Consider the following 19,316-nt stretch of genomic DNA (forward strand, 5'->3'; position numbering starts at 1 on the left):
TCCATTTCCTATGTGGAAGACTTTTTTCTGTCGGGGATTATTCAATGACATGAGCCTCTCTGGCTGCTGACTGAAGTGGTAGATCCCTGGAGCAGATTTATGATCTCGCTGAGATCTAGGCTGTAACATATGGCGCACTGGATCCCATGAACCCCCTGATAAATTTTGCACCAAATGCTGTAACTTCAGGGTTTTAGTATACACTCCCTCAAAATTGTTGGAATTTTTTATCAGGTTAAAAAATTGGCCAGCCCAACTTCTTTATTTACGTTACTTATAGGCTGATTCCGCACACGATGGATAATGCACTTTCAATGCACTTTATCGTTTGAGGTGGATTTTTTGTTCTGCACACAAAAAAATCTGTTCCAAATGATCTATAAAGAGGATTGGAAGTGCATTATCCAACGTGTGCGGAATCACTCATTGTCTGCCTTTCTCACTGAGACTCAAAGCAGATTACACAGTGTAAGGAAGGAACAAAAATCTCTTAAATATGTACCAATTCAGAACAAAGTGGTGTATATTAGTATAGCTCTCAGTGGGTATGAAAAGAGAATAAAATATCTTCTAGAGTAGTTTTTCTTAGACTTGATATTTTGGATTCAGAAAAGCACATTTTATACTCATCTACATAGGAAAGCATTCTTCTTGTGATTCTTCTTGTGATCCAGAGGAGTTAGCCAGGTTAGTCTGTAGTTGCAAAATAGTAAAGAGTCCAGTAGCACCTTTAAGACTAACCAACTTTACTGTAGCATAAGCTTTCAAGAACCACAGCTCTCTTCGTCAGATGCATTCTTGTGAGCTGTGACTGTGGAAAATCTCATTTAATACTTTCTTAATACCCCTCCCTCCTCTTTGGTGTGTGTGGGGTTAGGGGTAGGACTGGGGGGGGTGTGCTTTCTGGGCCATGGTAATGAATCAGGGATTTCTCTGTGCCTGCCAGGATATTGTGCATGCCTATGTATGGCACAGGAAGGACACTTTCTGGTCACACATCTCCTCAAATCACAACACTGGCTTTCAGTGTCACCTTCCAAATCCAGCAAAAACTCCATCCCCATACCATTAAAGTCTTCCATAGTCAAGGGCCCTCTTACCAACTCCTTAAATAACGGGATTGATTCTCTTGCTTCCTTCCAGTCCCACCTTTTCTATGAAGTCTTTGGAACCATTCCTTAATCCCCATCCCCTGCTGAAACTAAGTCAGGAGATGGGACACTGAAATAAATACATATCCTTGTAGTGCGGTAGTTAGAGTGTGGTGCAGTGGTTAGAGCATTGGACTAGGATATGTGAGGCCCTGGTTTGAATCCCCGCTCTGCCATGTTGGGTGACTTTAGTTCATTCACACTATCTCAGCCTAACCTACCTCACAGCATTGTGGTGAAGATAAAATGGAGGCAAGGAGAACGAAGTAAGCCCCTTTGGGTTTCACTGAGGGAAAAAATGAAGTACGAGTAATTTTAAGAATTAGCAAAAAGACTACTTGTGTGCAAGGTGGGGGTAATGGTGAATGGGAAGGGAAATTGTGCTGTATGGGGGCTAGGAGGCGCCAAAATCTATATCGTCCCTACGCTTTCTGTATATCTGCTTTAAGTATGGCTTTTTAGAAAAGATTGTGCAAAAGTAGATTTGGAAAACTGCAGAGCAGGGCTGGACAAGCCCCCCCCCCAAAGGGATGATGCGATGATGATGTCATGCAAAAGCACCCAGAAGAGCTGGTACTGTTGGAGAGGCAAGGGGGAGCAAGAGCTCCATGTGGAAGCAACCTGGCCCTGACCTGAGAATCTCTCAAGTGTCACTAATATCCTTTGACACTCCTACAGAAATCCACCCAGAATTCTGCTGTAGAGGAAATGTGGTTGATTGCCACCTTGACTGTTCTGTGCTTCTCACCCTAGCATGGTTCAGGTCCAGCAGCACCTTAGGGACCGACTAGACTGCCAGAGGATCAGCGCCTGAGCTTGCTCTTCTCCTGCAGATCAGCACAGCCACCCACCTGAAGCTATCTCTGTGGCATGAAAAGTTTTTTTTAAAAAAATCTATAGGTATAGTCACAGAGAAACCCACTTGTAAAAGCATCCATCTGAAAATAAAAGGGAGCCATCCCAGATGTGTTTTCCCCACCCCTGAGATATTTCATTAGTCTCACCAAAATTCCTTTCTTTCCCCAGAAGTCCCTCCCCCCCTGGACAATTTCCTTTCTGTGCAATTATAACTCAATACTTGATTGATATATGGGCTGGGCAATCCATTCTGGGCTTACAGGTACAAATCACTACAGCTGAGATCAGTCACAGGCTGCTGGGAGCTACTTCAGCCTGGCCAGACAGGCGGGGTGGGGTGCGGAGTTGTTGACTCTGGTTTAAGCAACCCAGTTGGGCAGCCAGGTGGAGCCCATCACATCCTCAAGCCCCATTCACGCAAGGGAGCCACCTGGAAGGCATTTCCGGACTGGGAGAAAGGGTGGAGCCAGCCCTGGCCCTCAATTTCATTGTAAAGTGAGCATGAGTTGTCTGTTCCTTTACATATATGTCATTCATACATGCCATATATGTTACATATGCATATATATGTGGGATGTACCAGCATTAACTGTAATGTGAGCTGGGTTGGTGACATGGGAGAGGGCAAACTGGGTAAGGATGTCTGCTGGTTTTAGTTATGTGTATGCATGTGCCTTGGAATGGGCAGTCTCCACTCAAGAGCACATAGCCGGCTGCTTCATTGGGGGCGCACAGGGAGATTGCAGTCCTTTGGAGGAATAGGAAGGGGTTAGGTGGAGGGCCAGCAGCAGGCTCCCGCTCCCTAGTTCTGGATTGTGTGGACTCGAGTAGGTCAGATGAGGAGGCCGAATTCTGCTCTGCGCCTTGTACCAAACGATACCGGGTTTCTGCTGATCAAGTTGTTAAAAGCGCAAAAGTGAGCCTGCCAATCTGTAAAAGATTTCGCCTCTGCGCCAGTTCTTCCACGCGCGACGACGACAGCAGCTTTCTCCAAGTTTTCCATAAGCGAACATATTCTCAGGGGTGATAATGTAGGGACGGACAAGCGGAATTCTCCCACAGCGTTACTGTGTAAGTTGCAACCACCAAAGAAGTCTCTTTCTTGCGAGGAATGGGGCGGGGGAGAGAGAAAAGCCTCTGAAAACGCGCAGGCAGCGCCTCCCGGCTCCCTTGCAGTCCCTCTAGCGCCAGGGAGGAGCGGAGTTTGAAAAAAAGGCCCGTTCCCACCAGGCATGCTCAGCAGAGGGAACTTTTTGCTGGGCTCCCAGGCGCAGAAAGCAGCGGCGACCATGGCACGGGAGGGTCCCGCGTATCCATCACGGAACCGGTACCGTAGCTCCAGCCTGCTCATCTAACTCACCCTTGTGTTTTGCTGTTCTGCTGTGAATGGGGAAGGGGGGCTCGTTCTGTTTTTCGATGCCTGCAGCTGTAGCGCCTAAAAAGCAGCTCGGGAAACTTTCTGCCGCCCCAGATCAGAAGGGGGTCGGCGGTTCTCTCCCTCTCTCTTTGCGAAGTGCGGATCTGCCCGCACGTGCTTGTGCCCGGGGCCGAGCAATTGCAGCGGACTTCGGCGCGGGCCGAGGCAGGGGCTCTTCGGCCCCTTCCCTCCTCTTCCTCCATCTACGCCGCGCCGTTTCGTGTTCTTCCAACGTCGTCTGTGCCCGATCGCCCGCTCTGCAGACTGTGCCCGCCTGGCGCCTTACGCACGGGGCTGTTTTCCTCCCCTTGGCGGGGAGAGGTTGAGCTGAGCGTTCAGTCCTGGCTCTTCCCCTGCCTGCCAGCAGCCACTTTCTTTCGAAGGCTTCTTCGCCTTGGGGGTAGATGAGCTCGGTTCGGAAACGTTTGTTTCCGGGCGTCTCCGAAGTGGTCCAGTTGCAGCGGGACTCGGGGCGAGTGCAGAGTGATTTTCCAGCCACCACCGCCCGCCTGGGTTCCCGGCAAGGGTGTGACTGGCGGCAGCGCGGAGCCCCCGGCTTTCCCCACGGCACGCCCTGCCATTCCCCCGCCGCGGGGCAAGGAGAGCTGCGAGTCGTCGGAAAAGATGCGAAGACCTGACAAGGTTTGCGACATTCCCTTTCCTCGCGTTCCTGGAGCCCAGGCTTGGGGGACGAGGAAGCAGCCGGGGCCGGCAACGGCTTTCGCCAAGTTCCGTCCCTGCCAGCGGCCTCGATGGAGAGGACCTCTCCCTTCGGCTGCATGGCTGGCGGCAGTGCAAATCGAGCCTCGTCGTTTTCATCGGCCCCTATTTCTGTACGAGGGCAAGACTCGCGTCCAGTGGCACCTTAAAGACCGGCGAGGTTTCCCGGGGGGGGTGAGCCAAAGCTCCCTTCCTCTTGACTCGAAATCTCTTCCCTTGGGAATCTAATTCGTCTTTAAGATGCGACTGCAGACCAACACGGAGACCACCTGAGCCTTAGGATTCGGTGACTTGCCTTCAAGGGGAGGTGGCCCAAGTTGGTAATAAATCCAGAGGAGTTAGCAGTGTTTGTCTGTAGTTGCAAAATAGTAAAAAGCTCAGTAGCACCTTTAAGTTGGTAACGGTACCTGCGATTGACGGGGCTGCAGTGGTAGAGCTGGACCTTTAGGAAAGTCTAACTAGAATTTTGTATTTGGGTTTCAGATAAAATCATTCATTGGCCAGAAGGTAAAATACGTTAAAATCTCCCCTTCTGATCCTCATTCACTGTATCCAAGAGTTCTAAACTGTGAAGTTTGTTGCATCATCACTGATGAACATACCGAAGGGCCATGGGCCAATTTGCACTTCCTTGGGAATAGGTGTTCTTAAACTTAGTGAGACTTGCCTCATGCATAGAATTGGACTGTTGCCTTAATTTTTCAAAAGTATCTTCTGGCTTGACCCATCCCTTCATCAGCTGAGTAGACAGGGAGATGGGCTTCTCATTCTGGACCTGTGTTGACTAGAAGAGAGGGTGAGCCAGACAGGTAGAAGCCTTTGGTTGCATTGGATGTAACTGCAGGAATGCACTCTGTCCCCCAGATAAGCGATGAGCAAATGAGTCTTTGCTTTGATTTTTTTTCTTTGTTGCCACACAGGAGTGAAAACTATTTCTCAATCCTTACGTTTGAATGATCAGATAAGTGCATAACAGTCAAGTCCTAAAACTTCAGGAGTTCACTCGAGGCAGAATTTGAAAGGCCCTGGGCTCTGCTTTGAACGCTAGTAGTCTGCGCTGCACATTTTCACTCTTTAATGGAAGCAGATGCCTCTGATCATATACAGAGTGTTCTTCATTTCTTATAAATGGCCTACCAGTTCATGGGTGCTTTATGTGTATCGATTTATGCTACGGTTTCAGTATGGTTTGCACAGTGACACATCTTGCCGTTGTCCTTGGGGAGCAATAGGCCATCCCCACACTCCCACAGGGCTGTGTGATAATATTGATGTATGAATGTATTTTCATTATTGTCTTGCTTGAGGATAGAAATCCAGAGCAGCAGCAACTTCTAGGGGAGATCATACAGCCGAATATCTGGATAATTATTTTTGTATGGATTCCCTCCCCTACCCCTGTGGTTTTTTTGTTATAAAAATCTCCAAAATGTTTCCCCCCTTATAAACGCCTGGAAGAAGTAAGATTTGCTTCACAAAAGCTCCTGCTGGAATAATTGTCACTAATCTTTAAGGTGCCCCCTGGTCTTTCGTTTTGTTCCTCAAGACAGTCAGATGCAAGTCTCTTGATTTAACGTGGTTGAGGATCCCCTCTCGCTCCCCCTAGTATGGTAGTGGAGAGTGCCCTCAAGTCAAAGCTGACTTATGGCACCCCCTAGCAGAGTTTTGATGGCAAGAGACTAACAGAGGTGGTTTGCCATTGCCTGCCTCTGCATCCCCGGTCTCCGTTGGAGGTCTCCCATCCAATTACTAACCAAGGCCGACCGCACTTAGCTTCTGAGATCTGACGAGATCAGGCTCACCTGGGGTATCCCAGTCAGGGCCTCCCTATTATAAAATACCCCAAACAGCAGAAAGGTGTGGGGCATTTTATGGCTGACACTGGGACATTTTATACATGTGACATTTTATGGCTGACACTGGACACTCAGGAGAGACGCCGGGAGTGTCCCAGGATTCACTCCAGACTTGAACAACCATTTAAATCAGTGGATTGACAGCATCTTTGTGACGAAGCTTTCAAGGAGAACAGTACTCTAAGGATGCAACAGCAGCAGGGACTCACACCTGAAAGATTTAGGTGTCCGGAAACCTTAAAACAATGGTGGTTATCTTTGTGCAGAAAGAAAACTGGGAAGACTCAAGGCTTTCCAAGACCTTGACCAAAAACATGACCAAATACAGCCATAATAAGGAAGTGGGGGAGGGGGTTATATAATTTTCTTTATTGGAAAGGTGTATGCCTTTGAGTTAATGAAGGGAACGATAATTTCAACATTAATAAGATGTCAGTTTATCATAGTGATTATCAGAGCTGTTGCTCCTAGACACTTCTCCATTACACTAGCTAATGACTTGACATAGCAGAAGGTGCAGTGGGTTGTGGGTCTTGTACTGTTCGTTACCAGCAGTGAGAGATGGTCGACAATGGGCCCCTTTACCACCCATGTTAAAACTGCTGTCAAAACATCAGTTATGTCTGAAATCCCATGCAATTGCTTTAGGTCAAGTTGGCAGTGCTTTCTGAGGGTTTTACACAATTTTTTCCTCTGCCCTGTTACTGAGTTCTCTTAACCAGATGCCAGGATTAATCTTAGTCATACAAAGGATGTATCCTGCCATGAAGCCTGTGGGCCTGAGAGGGTTCCTGCTTTCTGATGAGGTATTCCTTGTTTGCTTGACTTCTGGGATGATTCAGAGTGGATGTGAGCTACATTTTATTTGTTTATACCCCTCCTTTCCTTTGTAGCTGATGACAGTTTACAGATCCAAATTTAAAACATACAATGTACAGTAAAACCCCAGATAGCGCCCCCCCCCCCTCTACGCACTGCCTGCATCCTACACCCCATTGCAATAGAATAGCCTTGTTAGGCCACTGAAAAACATGTAGAGACTGTGCTTTTCTTACCTCTTTATGTAGCTTGTTCCACAGGGAGAGAGCTGCTACAGAGAACATCCAGTTGATGGTGGGCTACGTTAAGTAGGGAACCAGCCAAAACCTGAAGCCCGTAGTTTATATACAGGGATATATTTATTTATAACTTACCTTTCTTGCTGAGAGTCAAGGCAGATTACAAAATATAAAATCCAATACAGTCAGACAGCATAAGGCATCCAAGAAACGGGGACTAGGACTAGGATTACAGAACTAGAAAACAATGTTAACAGAAGGTTGTTGTGGATTTTCCGGGCTGTATAGCCGTGGTCTTGGCATTGTAGTTCCTGACGTTTCGCCAGCAGCTGTGACTGGCATCTTCAGAGGTGTAGCACCAAAAGACAGAGATCCTCTTACAGGATGACTCAGCCCAACCCTACCTTCCTGAGTAGATATAAATTACCTGCCAACTTGTTTTCCACACTGTGACATGGAGAGATCTCTCTCTTTTGGTGCTACACCTCTGAAGATGCCAGTCACAGCTGCTGAGGAAATGTCAGGAACTACAATGCCAAGACCACAGCTATACAGCCCAGAAAATCCACAACAACCATCGTTCTCCGGCCATGAAAGCCTTCGACAATACAGTGTTAACAGAAAACTGTCTAAGGCACGACATACCATAAACAATGCCAGGAGTAGATTACAAAGTCAAAAATGCAGTAAAAATAAGTTGATACGTACAATAAACAGTGGAGTAGACTACAATCCTATTGCCTTATAAAAGTGCCTTCCAGAACCATTCCATTATACAATAGCCCTATGCCCCTGAACGTTTTTGTTTTGTACATTCTGTGGAATGACAGAAGAGTGTGAACGTCCTCCTCTTGCTATGGCTTTTACTGCCTGTTTTTAAAAAAAATACTTTGTCTATCAATTTTACAATAACAGATACAACAATAAGACCAATCATATTAAAGCACAATGATATTGTTAGTATTGTTACATATCTCTTTAGTGTCCGTTGTATTATAATGTTCTCTCCATTTACAGATAAGCCTTGTGGATTGATGGTTTTAATTGACGTGTAGAGTTTTCAATAAAATGAGTAGAATGAATTCAGGTATCTAGAGTTATAAGATTAAGAGCGACTGATAAGATTAATTGGTTGTACATCATCTTTGGTAATGTGTTCAAAGAAGGGGATTTACTGCCTGTTTTAATGACCATGGAATGAAAGGCTCAGTTATGTCTTACCAATCAGCTTTCAAAAAAACCCGCCGCCCCCCCCCCCCCCCCCGTGTTTCACTTCTAGGCTGCACAGAAATAGTATCCTCAACAAGCATTCTGTGCTAGTTAAAAGCTACCACCAGTTGACCTAGGAAGCCCATGGAACTAGAAAGTCCTCAGTTTACTTTGACTGGTTGTGTGGCCCCGCCCACCCCAAAGAAGTCATAAAAGCAATACAGAAGCCAACCAGTGCTGTTTCGGAGCCGATGTCGTAGCCCCTTCTTATGCCACAGGAGAGAGACATTTAGGAGCTAACCCATACACAAAGCTAAATGCAACAATATGGGCGCATTTCTAAGAGCATGCTCCTGACAGTCATCCTTACTGAATAAAATGGGACTTACTTCTGAGTAGACCTTAGGCTTTCTCCCTGTTTCACATAAATTTGCTGTTCTCTTTTTGAGAGACACTGTTGCTGACCATAGTGGGGGACGGAGTGGCAAGTACGCACAATTCCAAGGAGATTCATGCGAATAGTATTTGCATCCTTTGGGCTATCATTCTGTAAGTACATCCTTTGGAATAATTCAGCTGAAGATAGTGGGGCTAAAACGATTTGGGGCTTTATCCTCTGGTTTTGACGGATTACAGTGGCATATTGTTCTGAAGATACATAATTGGACTCATCTCTCATGACCGAAAGAACACCCAGGGGAAATAAACACAGGGCCTTTTGTTCTATGGAGATGGAAGGCAAATAATGTCTGCAAAATTCTGCTTAATTAAGGAGGCAGGATCACTGGACAAATAATTGGGCATAGGGGTAGGTACTGCCAAAGCAGCCACCTGAACAAATGCAAATTTCTTTATGCCCAGAGAGTATTTATCTTCAGAGGGATGTGTTTTGGAAGTTCTCAGGAGACTGATGTGCTTATTGTGAAATGCTGTCCAAGTTTCCCATATTAACAGATTTGGCTGCAAGCCACCCTAAATTAACTTTGAGATAGTGTCTCTGTGTGCACGCACATATGTGGAGAACGTGGCACAACATGAAGTAGTTATGTTTTAACTTTCTTTGCCTAATTCTGCTAACATAGCAAGTGCTATACCTCCTAAATCCTTTAGGCGTCTTATTCATTAGAGCTGTATGTTTAGGTTTTATCAGATGATGGTTTCTATACAGGTAGGAGGGCTGTACTGTAAGGAAATGGTTCAAAGAGCTGCATTGGTGAAGGGATAGGGACTGTGGCCTATACTACTGCCAAAATAAAACACATCCTGAGCAGGTCTTGATTCACTGAGCAGCTAACACAGCCCCCAAACTGCAAGCCATGGGCTAATTGCCTTGTCTGGTACCCAAGAACTCATGCCATTGGCTACTCCCAGGCAGGGCTCATTTCGAGGAAGAACGTGCAGGAACATAGTTCCGGCAGTTCCCCAAAGAGGTCACATGTCAGGTGGCCCTGCCCACCTGACTCTCGTCCATTTTGGACCTGTTTCAGCCTGGATTGGGCCTCTGACGGGTGGTGGGTCACTCTCCCACTCAGCAGTGGCCCGATCTTGACCATTTTGGGCCCCTTTTTGGCCATTTTGGGCCCAATTCGGCCCAGAATGGCCAGGATTGGGTCCAAAACAGCCAGGATAGGTGATGTCAGGGGTGTGTGGCATATGCAAAACAGTCATGCTAATGACATACTTCCGGTGATGGCAAGGGGGTGTGGCACATGCAAATCACTTATGCTAATGACATACTTCCAGTGATGGAAAGGGGTGTGGCATATGTTAATAAGTTATGGTAATGAGTTCCTCCAGCTCTTTTTCTACAAAATGACCCCTGCCCCCAGGTAAGGAGAGGAGAGAAAAAAACTCCTCTTAAATGGTATTTGGCTGTTGCTGGCGAGCTAGGATCTTGCATGCTGGTCCTGGCAACAAAACCACGTGTAGGTCAGTCTTCTGTGGTCTCAGTTCAGTCCGTAAGATCTGACTGTAGAGTCTGGTGTAGGGTGATGGGACCTGCTGCCATTGTTGGATAACTGGCCAAATCCATAACAACGGTCTCCCAACTGAGCAGTGTTTGTAAGGGCCGGTGGAAGGTTGCTTTCCTGTGATGCCTGTGTAACTTCTCCTTGTATGGGTTCTGTGGGGCTTAGGAAGCAACTTTCACACAAATTTAAGTTAAGAAAAAAATCTTTTTAGTACAATACAACTTTTTAAAAACTAAACTCCTAAGTGCGACCATACAGAAACTTTAAACCGACAACGTCTTTGAAAAGGTAAACAGTTCAACTTAGTGGAATCATACAAGTGATAGAGTCCTCTTTCCACTCTCCTTCCAGTTCAAAGCAACTGTAGCCCAGGCTTCTGTCCTCTTCTTGGGGAATTGCAGCCCTGCAAAAATAATATAATCCCAGCAACACCATCCAAACACAATACACAAACACCACTTTAAGCAACCAGCTCCTTCCTCAGCTGCCTGACTCTAGCTACTGACTCTGCCCTTCTGGGCTAAACCAATTACCTTATAAGGGTTACTTACACCTGCAGCTGTCTGTCCTTTTGATATATTTTATTCTTGCTTCCAGTGGGGCAAAGGTTTCACTGCTGTTTCAGCACTTCAGCGCTGGATTTGCACTTCTGTTCTGCTTTTGGTCATTCCTGGGATTTTTCACTTCTTGTTCCTGTGTTATGGATTGGATTACCGGGTGGGCAGTTCAGACATCACCAGCAGTGATGGCCTTTCAGAATGCCTTTAACTGTTCTTTCTCAGTGAGCTTTTGCATGCACCTTCTGAGGCTTGAAGCTCTGAACACTTTTTCTGGCAGGTGATGGATCTGGTGTTGATTTCTTCAAAAACTTTGTGAATTTTTATTAGTGTAATTTCATCTTCTTTGACTGGGTTGCTTGACCCAAGGTCATGCTAGTAAGATGACTTGGGCTACTTGGAAAGGCAGGATATAAGTTGTTTAAATAAAATATTGTCATGGCCTTTCAGAATTAGTTTCTGATTGTGGACATAAAACATAACCTTCTTTGAATAATTTCTGTAGCCCTCCCAATATGGGAAGAGCTTTGGAAAGAGCTTTGGATATTTATTTTGGTAGGCCTTACAGTACTTACGTCCATTTTACAGTCCATTAAACAGTAAGAGAGTATGAGTTACCCAGAGCCAACCAATGAGTTTAGAAACAGGGACGTGAACATGAGTTTTACTAGCATGAGTAACTAGAGGACTCTCTGGCTGACAGTGGAGTGCCTTGGCTTCACTTTTCCACTACCTTGTCAGGTACCTTGAGAAAGAAACCATCCAGCGTGGTTTCTCCTTCCTTGATTAAGCTGTCCATGCTTGGGACCACCTCTGCGAAATCAGTGGCGGCTGTTTTGGTTTTAATAGTCCGGTGACTTCCAGTTGAGCATTCACGATCGCTTGCCTTACTAAGTTCAAGTGAATCCATTGAGGACTTGGAAGGCCTGTTATGATTTGTTGACTTTTTAAAACTACCAGATTCTTCTTGTGCTTACTAAATTGTGTAATTTGAGTTTTTGCCAAAGTGTGATTCGGTTAGATTGTCTTCTAATATTTCACATATTTTGAAAATGTAGTGCAAAACTTTGCTTCTGCATGTGTTTAGTTACAGTACCTTAAGAGGCTAGAAGATGCTGGTTCAATAGGAAAAAGACATGGGACCCTCTCCTCCCAACACCTTTGCTTCCAAACCAGTTCACTTATTCACACTGCTGGATTTTAATCTCAAGGAACATGTAGGTACCCAGTTAAGCATTTTCACATATAATGCATACTTTGATAATTCATTTGTTTTGGAGACTGTTGAGGTGAGCCTCATTATGACTGTTTTATTCAGTATGTTTGGTTCATCCTCGCTGAATCCCTGTTAATAATAAAATTGTAAAATCTTTATTTTACCTCCTTGTGATCTAAACTGAACTCTGAGCTATCATTTCCTCTAACGGTGAAATTAGTAGACAAATGCTTGTATGTATGGCCGCAAATGGGGGCATCCACAGATAAGTTAGGGTTCTTGGAATACTTGAGGGTACTCCTGAGGAAGGCAGAAAAGTATTACTGTGTAATTTTCTTAAATATACCCCTGCTCATCAGCAGCCTGATGAGTATTGACTCCATGAACTGAAGAAGAAGAATTGAAAAAGAATAATTGAGGGCAATATTAGAAACCTGGGAAATCTTGTTGACATTGTACTGATGCACAATGCGACTTCTGGTGCAAAACCAGAAGTGATGTCATGTTGGGGCGATGCTCTAGGATTCACAAACTCAAAGAGCTTGGGGTTTTGCCCCAAAGCATTACTTCCAGTTTTGCTCCAGAAGTCAAATCGTGCATTGATGCCATACCAAAGAGCTCCCCCCATTTTTATCCCACTGACCTATGAAGTGACAGCAGGGAACAGGGGCTGATGCCGGGAGGTCTCCCTCTATAGTTATAGCAGGAGACTTGGCCCCAGCAAGAGATGTCCAACTTCCTGCAGTCAAGCCAATTGAAGTACAAAACAAGACTGCGAAGGTTGAAGGATAGGTGAGCAGGTAACTTACTCATCTAGCATTGTCGCTCTGTGTGTGAGGGGGGGATTTCCTGCTACTCTTGGTTTCTCGGGGGTCCCAAACTTCTTGTTAATGTTTCAGTGCCTGTGAGTAGGGTAGTGAAATGAGGCCATTTATGTACAAGGAACGAGTTCCTCTGGAAAAAAAAATTGCTTGTTAATTAGACAAAAGACGTCTTGTTTCAATTGCTTAATAACTGACCATGCTGATTAGCCTCCTTGGCGTATTAGGTGCTGCTGAACACTGGTTAAAAGATGGAGGGGGAAGGGGAATTAGCTCACTTAAGCCTCTGAAAGTCTATAGCATCCTGGAGGCAGAGATTTGCATTGGGGAAAGCTTCCCAGTTGTTCAGTCCCATCAACCCACCGTTCCTTGCATGTGCCCAGTTTTCAGTTGGCCATTTTCTGTTGTTCTATCAGTTGGCCATTTTCTGTTGTGTCTTCTTTGCTGCAGAGTGGCGAAACTGGTTCACTGGGTTTCAAATATTAGAGTGGCCCTGCTTGCTGGTGGTCCAAAATATCCTGTGAAAATTAAATTGCCTTGTGAGATAGACATTTCTTGAACCTTTTGTGGAGTTCCTACTTCTTCCCCCGTCACCACCCCGCTAGGCAGATGGAAGCAGTTTCACTCTCAGTGGCTGAGACCACTGGGGTAAGAGTTAGGTTTACTCAGCCTCAACAGTATCCCTTACAGCGGACGTTCCTAATGCTTGATGGCTCACTGATGGGGATCCATTGGGGGCTGAGTGTATACAAAAATTGTATACCAAGATGCACTGAATCCTAACTAGAAATCCTTGCAATATCCCGGCCCTCCAGATGTTCCCAGTGGCATCACATTAGTGGGCATTTTTCTAGGAATGTAGCGTGTGAGTGTTGTGCCATCAAGTCACTTCATAGCATAGGAGTGTTTAAATGCGTGGACAGTTCTTCAAAGCACCACATGACTTCTGCAACCCACTTATATAACATCAGGGTAATGTATTATCCTCATTGCATAATGTGAAGCTTTGGGGCTCCTTCCCACTCTCTCTTTACATAGCTTCGGTATAAGTAAGTGTATTATCCTTAATTCGACTGTATTTTAAAGATACTTTTCCTTGCTCTCTTATGCTTAGGGAAGAATATTTTAAGTAACTCTATCATTCAGCTAGTCGGAGGGACTGGCCTGTTTCTAGCTGTACCACATGTAATTTAGAACAGAGTTGATTTCCCTCCCAGGTTGGGTGTGTCTCTTCCAAGTTATGTCTCAGTGATTCCCCTATTCTTTCCTCACTCTTTCACCATCCATGGTTGAAAGGGCTGATCTCTGTTCCTCTCCCAGCCACATCTAGGTACTTCTTATCTGGACCTTGGGTCTGTCCTTCATCTCTAGTGCTGTTGGTACTGCCTGGCATGGACTTTCTTTAGGCCTTTCCTCACTGGTTCTTTGAGAGCTCTGTAGGGGATCATTGGTGGTTGCTATTTAGAAAATGCCTGGGTCTCCTCTCCATAGACTTACTGGAGGTTGTGCACAAGGTTCAAAATAGAATGAAGTCATAAAAACAACCCTCAAAGAAGTTACCAGTATTAAAGCAACTTCTAACACATTGCTATGTAAAGGAAACGATCTTTGTGATCATCTTGCAGCTGCATACTGCTCTCTAGAATTTGCCCTGGCCTCTTCGCAGAATTTGTGACCTCCCTTAGTCACAAAGGATGGTGTCATCCTATCAAGGAGAGAAGGAATGTGGACTATTATACTTTCTGTTGGTTATTGCAAGCTAGAACTTGAGTTTGAGGAGGAGGAGGAGAGAACCCTACCATTTGTTTTGTTTATACTTATCCTACCCTTCCTCCATGGCATTCAGGGCGGCTTACAGGGTTCTTCCTTCCTGTTTTATCCTCACGGCAACCCAGTGGGGCAGCTTGAGCTAAAAGAGAGTGGCCTTCCAGAGGTTACCTAGTAAGTTCCATGGTAAGTGAGGATTTGATCCTGGGTCTCCCTGACACTGTCTGCTACAGTATCCTGACCAGACATTCACCCATCTAGTCTCTGTGTAGTGGATCAGCCTCTAAAAATCCAGATGTGATTAAAATATAACGAACACAGGAGACACACTGAATTTGCTGTAGAGTTAAAAGATCAATATTATTTGATGGGAAACGAAGACTTAGATAAAGACAATGGGCGTGTAGGAAGTTGCGTATCGTGTTGGGGGACTTGTTTAGAAATTGGCTGACTTTCAGATTTTTGGATCAAATCACTTTGAAGTATGCAGTAACTGGGCATACAGTCAAGTCCCGGTAGCTTTCTGTTCACGGTCCCTGAGCCTCTGTCGTTGATTGGATTGCAAAGCAAATCCTGTCAATTTACACCCAATTCGAAACAAAACAAGCCCCCTCCCCCACGAGCCACTATGAAGGTTGTGCAAATCAGCCCAGAGGTTGGTGCTTTTGAAAGAAAGCTAAACGTTTGAGTGAGAAGATGTGCTCAATATACTCCCCTAGTGTGTATGATCTCTACCTCTTTGCCCAGTTGGTAATCTGTTTCAGCTCTGTCTACATCCTAATCATCAAATGCCTTTGAAAGACATCCGGAGAGTATTTGTTTAGGTCTCTTCCCCTCCAAACACCCACTTAAATCCCAGCCTGAATGGCTGATCAATCCTGCTGTGGTTAGTAGAATGCTAATGTGTACATTCCTTTTGATCTTAGAGCCCCGGCTTTATAACTCGCATTGCTTCTTGTCTAAAAGAAATGCATACTTCATGATGGATTCCTTATTGAAACGTTTCCTCGCATTTGTTGACTAAAGTACAGGTATTGTTTGTAGTTTGCAGAAAAGGGAATGAGCTTTTTAAATGCAGCTTATTTAAACTGCTTATTTGAGAGCAATATGATCTGGGTATTTCCACCAGTTTTCAAAGGCTTAGGAAAATTGCAAGTTCCATTAGGACTAATAGATAGTATTGTCACTCGTATTGTCTAACAGGTAGTACTGTCATGGGGAAGAACTATGGCTGCACCCCCACCAGTTTGGCAGCTGGGCTTTTGTTATTGCCAAAGGATTTTTCTATGTAGGCAAGAGAATCACAGGACAAATAATTGGAGTGCCCTGCCCCGGCCTGCTGGAACGCTCTCCCAATGGAGATCCGGGCCCTGCGGGATCTTTTACAGTTCCGCAGGGCCCGCAAGACGGAGATGTTCTGCGGGGCCTTTGACTAAGAGCCAGCACTTTCAGACCACTATGTTCTATTTTTGCAACCACCTTGGATTGATGTCATGGTGGTGCCCGTGGTTTATAGTGATCTCGCAGTAGCTTGATTTGCTTAGAGACGTGTCGATTTTTTTTCATGTTACTTGGCATATGATGCTTTAATTGTATGTTTTAATTGTATGTCCTTGTTAGAAGCTGCCCTGAGCCCGCTTGCGGGAAGGGTGCGGTATAAGCTAAATAAAATAAATAAATAAATAAATAAAATCCAGCGTTTTGTGGGGTGCAGCCTGTGCAGAAGATCAGTCGAGAACGTTGCTCCCGAAAGCATGCCCAATGTTGGAGAATCACAGTCATATCTTTAGCCAGAGTTGGTGGTTAGCAGTGAGTTCTTCATCTAAGACTACAGCTCCCAACCACTGACTGTGGTGTAAACTCAACTGAACTCAATGGGACTGACTTCTGAGTATACAAGGCTTGTGCTATCAGTGGTGTTACTGGCACAGGTCCTTTTGAGAATGTGAAAGTTGCTTCAAGAGGCACATTGCAGATCCTTCCTCTGTCTGCTTGTACCATCTTTTACCATCGGTAAAAGAACCATTTTCTTCAATTTTCTCTTTTCCATCATTTCCTTTAAAGGCTGTACATTCATGCTGTCAGTGTTTGAGCACCTGCTGCCAATGTTTTCTATTTAAACAGCTCCTCTGTAGCAAGGGTGACTTTCCACAACAGGGATAGCCCTGCTTTGTTTCCTGTTGGCTCATGGAAAGGGGCTGGTGTCCAAAGTGGCAGTAGCAACACTTCTGTAATAACCATTGAAGGAATCTCCACCCAAAGGCATCTGTAGCTTTGATTTAATCATTGTACAACAAAAACGAAAGCAAGGCCTGAGAATCTGAAGCTCTTGGGGGTATGTGGAGGAAGCCCCCTGAAAAATTTAGCCCATATCAAAACCCAGTTTGCTTCATTTGCGATTTCTGTCTTTACTATGATGGTGATGCCATATAGAAGCTTCCTGAAGCAAAATCTATAGGCAGTTTCCAAGCAATGTGAAAGCACAGTGAAGTTGGGTTGGTGGGTTGTAGTTTGGGTGTGCTGGCCAGTCTGTTTATACTGTGATCAACGGTGCTTATCAAAAGCTGTGAAAGAGAAGTTGCGCTTTGAGGAAATGTGCTGTACCCCTGCCAAGTACTGGAGGAGGCTGTGACTTCTTCGGTGTGGAATGCCAGTGAATGCTGCTGAGCAACTTCACGTTCTTTTTTGCAAGAACAATCTTGGGTGGTTCTCACAAAGGGAATGTAATGCGTGGTCACCTCTGCCTTCCGTGGGTGTGATTAAAACTTTGCTGGAAGGGATGATGGTGCTGGAGTCTTTATTTTCCAAATGGGTAGACATCAGAAATAAGTTTTTCCTCCGCCATTCTTTCTTTGATTGGATCTTTAGATGAAAAACAAAGAGAGGCCCATCCCATGTTTTGAAAGCCCTTTCCAGATGTTTTTATTAGGGTACTGGGATACAGGGAGATGGGGAGGGACTTGGAAAGTAATGCAAAGTTGAGCGTGTGTGGCGGGGGGGGGGGGGTTGAATAGGAAGAAAAAGGTAAAAATACAGCAGGGAGTGTTGAGAGTGTAGAGAGAAAGTGAGTGGGATGCAGGCTAGCCACAGCCTTTCTGTGGGAGGGAGATGAGCTAACGGGTTGAATAGTGAAGAAGGTGACTCAGCTAGGCAGGGGAAGCAGATGGGAGTTCAGAGTGATTGTGTTTTGGAGGGGTTGGGATAGTCTTGCATTTTGAGGCGATGGTTCAAAGACTGCTGAATGACTCAAACCACATGCACACTCACCAATCTGAAATACCCTGAAATCTTTTTGGCTGGAAGCGGTCAGTATTTTTTAGGAGACTTTACAAGAGGTTTGAGAGATGTGTTGATTCCTAGGACATGAGCCCACAGGACATGAGCCCGTCTTTTGTCCCACAGACGTTGTGTCTGAAGACATGAGTTCTGGCTCCTGGGAGCTCATGCTGGAATAAACATTATTAGTATAAGATGCCACAGAGCTTTCTGTTTTAAAAAAACTCTAGAGCCAGTTTTGTGTAGTGGTTAAGAGCCGCAGGACTCTAATCTGGAGAACCGGGTTTAATTCCCCACTCCTCTGCTTGAAGCCAGCTGGGTGACCTTGGATCAGTCACAGTTCTCTCAGAGCTCTCTCAGCCCCACCCACCTCACAGGGTGATTGTCATGAGGATAATGATAACACACTTCGTAAACCGCTCTGAGTGGGCATTAAGTTGTCCTGAAGGCCAGTATATAAATCTAATGTTGTTGTTATTTTGAAATGATACTCAGCCTGCTCACTGGAGGAGACAAAGGGGATGAACAGTCATGCCATCCATCCATTTTAGAACTGGCTTCAGCCAAGCCGAGCTCTGTCTTTATAGGAACCTGAAGATAGAGAGTCACAGTGGTGTAAAATCATTGGACAAAGGGTCTGTGCGATCCAGGATCCGATTCCTACTGAGCCATGAAGCTTGTCAGGTGACCTTGGGCACTGACTGAGCTTAGCAGACTTCACAGGGTGGTGGTTATGGGGATAAAATGGGACAGGGAGAACCGTGGCAGTTATAGCAATCCAAAGAGGAAATTAGCACCTGAAGGAAAAAGTACAAATTTGCAAATTAGCTGCGCAGTGTGTCAGAACGACTCCCTTTGTGTGAATTGTGCTACCTGTGGAGAGGCAGGAGTGCCAACATCTTCCACGTGGACAAGGGAATATCCTTAAGCAGATGCTTTGTGGCTGATAGATGTTGAGCATGATGAACGAGTTTGTCTGAGATCCAGGGCCAGCCTCTATGCACATGTACTCCTTGTGTAGAAAAAGCATGGCTATTTTCATACGTTAAATATTGGCCCTTATGGCACAGGATATATTACTCTTGAGTAAAACTCCTAAATGCAGGGTGGATTTGATTTAAATTAAATCATGGTTTAGATCACTAATCAGTAAAGCTTGATTTAAATCATGGTTTTCTACATAAAGGCTCATTCTCGCTGGTTGTCATAACCTTAATATTTACAAGTCAGGTGAAGGTTTCATTATAGGTGCCATTATAGGTTTTCTCTTCAAGGGAGAGAATAATATGATAAATCTCAGACTACACTCACCAAGGTATCAAGACTTCTTGAGTATTTTGCTCAAAAAGTTTCACTTTCATTTATACTGCTTGCTCCTCCCTACCCACACTTAGCTCTTAAGAGCTGCTCCTTATCCAGATTGATTCCACCCCAAATGAT

The 19,316-nt window shown here is 45.1% G+C and overlaps 1 protein-coding gene across 4 annotated transcripts in view; it reads left to right on the forward strand.

Moving 5' to 3' along the window:
• JCAD (junctional cadherin 5 associated) overlaps window positions 1-19,316 on the forward strand; it is a 79,670-nt gene that overhangs the window by 35,426 nt on the left and 24,928 nt on the right. Inside the window, exon 1 of one of the 4 annotated variants that reach the window (XM_054991473.1) lies at window positions 3,226-3,336. The exons of 2 other annotated variants lie outside the window; for them this stretch is intronic. The gene's annotated coding sequence lies outside the window, so the exon portion shown is untranslated. Of the gene's footprint in view, window positions 1-3,225; window positions 3,337-3,999; window positions 4,069-19,316 lie in introns of those variants that run through there. One more of the 4 variants, XM_054991474.1, reaches the window with a different exon arrangement.

The sequence above is a fragment of the Eublepharis macularius genome, chromosome 11 (genome assembly GCF_028583425.1).
Source record: "Eublepharis macularius isolate TG4126 chromosome 11, MPM_Emac_v1.0, whole genome shotgun sequence".
Classification (NCBI taxonomy): domain Eukaryota; kingdom Metazoa; phylum Chordata; class Lepidosauria; order Squamata; family Eublepharidae; genus Eublepharis; species Eublepharis macularius.